This window comes from Prionailurus bengalensis, chromosome E4, assembly GCF_016509475.1.
Source record: "Prionailurus bengalensis isolate Pbe53 chromosome E4, Fcat_Pben_1.1_paternal_pri, whole genome shotgun sequence".
In the NCBI taxonomy this organism is placed as follows: Eukaryota; Metazoa; Chordata; class Mammalia; order Carnivora; family Felidae; genus Prionailurus; species Prionailurus bengalensis.
The window spans coordinates 46742064-46745401 of NC_057360.1; positions in this window are offsets into that span (position 1 = coordinate 46742064).

Sequence of the window (3338 nt, forward strand, 5' to 3'; positions counted from 1 at the left end):
AGGAGGACATTGAAGAAAATGGCAGGGGGTTGCTAAAGTTAACCCATCTTGTAAGACAGCATTGAAGATTGGTCATCTGTTGATCTGAGATCAGTTGTACAAGACACAACTCTGTCCAAATATATACAGCCACCAATTAGTTTTCTTTGTTTATACGTTGTCTTTTGCTGTTATAACTGGATGTAGATTTGTGTTTATATGAATTTTATTTGTAGGATTTCATGTTAAACCTCAAGTAAATGCTTCCTTATGTGAAATAAATAAAAATAAAAGAACCAACATCTGGTTACTGTAATTTTTCCTATTACTTTTCTGCTTTCTGTTTAATAATATCCATGCTCGTTTTTATTATTGTATTTCTCCTCCTTTCTTTGGGTTTAATTTATTCTTCATTTTCTAGGTTGTTTTTGTTTTTGTTTTTATTTAAATGAATGTTGTGGTTCTTGATTTGAGACCTTTCTTCTTTTCTTATATAGGTGCTTACTGTTATAAATCATCTCCTAAATATTGCTTTAGTGGAATCCCACAAATTTGGATAAATAGCGTTTTCAGTTTTATACAGTTAAACATCCAATTTAATTTCATTTCCTCCTCAATGTCTAGATTATTTTATTTTTTTAATTTAATATTCAAAAATTTGGGAATATTCAAGATTTATTTTAAATTGAATTCTATTATATTCAAAGAATATACTTTGTATAGCATAATTCTTTTAAAATTTTATTAAACATGTTTTATTGTTCAGACTATGGAAGGAAAGTCCTGTTAAATATTTGATGTGGATTTTAAAAGAATGTAGCTTCTTTTATTGGTGGAATGTGTACAAATTTCAATTCATTAAAATGCTGGTGAGTCTGCTACACCCTCAGTGATTTTTAGTCTATTTGGTCTATCAAATACTGAGAGTGGTATAAAAATATTTAACTGTAACTGTAGATTCGTCTTCTTCTCCCTGGAGATGTATCATTGTTTGTTCTCTGTATTTTGAAGCACTGTTATTAAGTGTACAAAAATATTAGGGTATCTTTATGACCTACATTTTGTTTCATATCTTGTTTTTAAGATATGTTAGGCAGGTCTAGGGTAGCATTTAATCTGTATCTTTTTTTTTCCAATATATGCACGACATAGCATTTAGTCTATATCTAAGCATCTTCAACTCCTAAGCAAGAGTTTTTTATGTACTATACCCACAACTCCATAATATATGGTAAAAACAGGCCCAGTTTTTGGTCTTATGTGAGTACTGAGTACTGTTTCCTTTAATCCTTTCTTGTGGCTCTTTTCCCATTCTCAAGGAGTGTCTTCACTACTTCAAGTGTGATCTCATCATTACTGAAGGGGACCTTCTGCAAATATTTGGAGTTCTCTATGAATCCCTCTCCTTTCCATTCCCTGCCCTGTAAACTTTATCTTTAATGACTTCCCTAAAATCTTAGCTACATCACTTCAACCTAGAGAGTCAGCCAGGCTCTCCCCAGGTACCTGTTCCCTGCACCACAGACTGGAAAATCTGTCAAGGTGGTAGCTGGAGAGTTTCCCCCCAACCTTGTTTGTTTCCTGTGTTTAAGGATCACTCTTCTATATTACCTAATATTCAATGGCTTGAAAAACATTACTTCATGCATTTTGATTTATTTTTTAATTATTTAACTCAGAAGGATAAATTGGTTCCTATTTCCCTATCTTGCCTGGAAGGAGAATTCCTCAAAATGCTTCCTATTAATAGTATTGGAAGATTATTTTGCAGTTCACGTTAAGACCTGCATATTTTGTTTTTAGGTACAGAAAGAAAAGATACCTTTTTTATGCTGCTTCCTTTAAATACTAATGTTTTGGTTTTTTTTTTTTTCAGGAATTCAGTTCCTTCTAAAAATAAGACCTATAGTATATAATGATGAACTTGTATCCTGTAATAAGGAATATACACAAGGGGGCTTCTATACCTTTTTAAATCAATATCAGATGACAGAAGTTCTTAGATGTATATAACAATACTTTAGATTAAACTTGAACAATAATAAGCATGACTCTAAAAAAGATACAAGAAAATATAATCATGAAATATAATTCTCTTAGGTTAGCAAATAACTCCCCATTTTTATAAACATATCCGTTGAGATAACACATATGTCCAAGAATAGGTTGTATTGTATTGTCACACTAGAAAATATGCGAGTCTCTCCAGTAACTAGCTCAGTCATGCTACTGTCAAAAATAGGCATAACACTGGCATAAGCAAAAACACTAATAATACTAAACATGATACCCTCGCAAAGTTTATGTCATATTTATTTTATCTGTGGGGAATGGACAGCAGTAGTGTCACCCATGACCTTATTAAACACACACACACACACACACACACACACACACACACACACACACAGGAGATTTAATTACTTCTATGTGAAGAAAAGAAACACCCAATTATGTGTGCTTTTCTCACAAAAGAGTCTATGTAAAGCCAAGAAAAGAGAATGGTATCGGGACTGAGTCTAATTAGACTTTTAATCCTTGCTCTTCTGTTTACTAGCTAAGTAAATTGAGAAAGTTACATTTCTAAGCCTAAATTTTCCTCAATTGTAAAATGAAGACATAATAAATTTATAAAAGGTAAATGAGATAAGATAAACTAGACACTAAACACAGACCTGATTTATGAAGATGTTAAACAAATATGTAATTTTAATGATAGGCAGAGATCAACTGAAATTCTGTAAGAATTAACTAGAAATAATAAACATGTTTTTAATGATAATAATTAAATAAAAAATGTCTGGTCTGAAAAGATGATGTTGACCTTTACCCCCTGCTCTATCCTGCTAAATCACAGTTACAAACTCTGGAAATGACATGAGACAAAACTAAGAAGAAATTCTTAACAGTGGCAAGAAGCAGGCGAACTGTTTTGCAGCCTCAGGACTGAAGAAACACCATGGTGTCAGGCCAACTTGTTATCCCTTCAACTAAGAGATCCCTTCTTCCCTTCAGACTTCCCTTCTTCCCATTCCTGACCAGCAACAGAAAGCAGCTAGGAAAGTTTATGCATCTGTCAGATTGGATGAGAATCTTTCTGAAAACCTCAGAAGAACCCAACACTACTAGGAAGGGAAGATGTACTGGGAACCCAAAAATAAGTGGCCAAGGGAAGCACTCTCTTTTGCTGCCAGGGGTGAGCCTTCACTTTTTAGCTAAGAGATTCTAGAGTCTGTCGGTAATACTTACAAAAGAGACCCAGCTACAGGAAGCATCCCAGTCAATAAGCATCTCCTTCCAGGAAAAGGTTCTCCTCCCCACTCAAGGGTATTGGGGAAGGCCCATGGAACAAGAAAAAG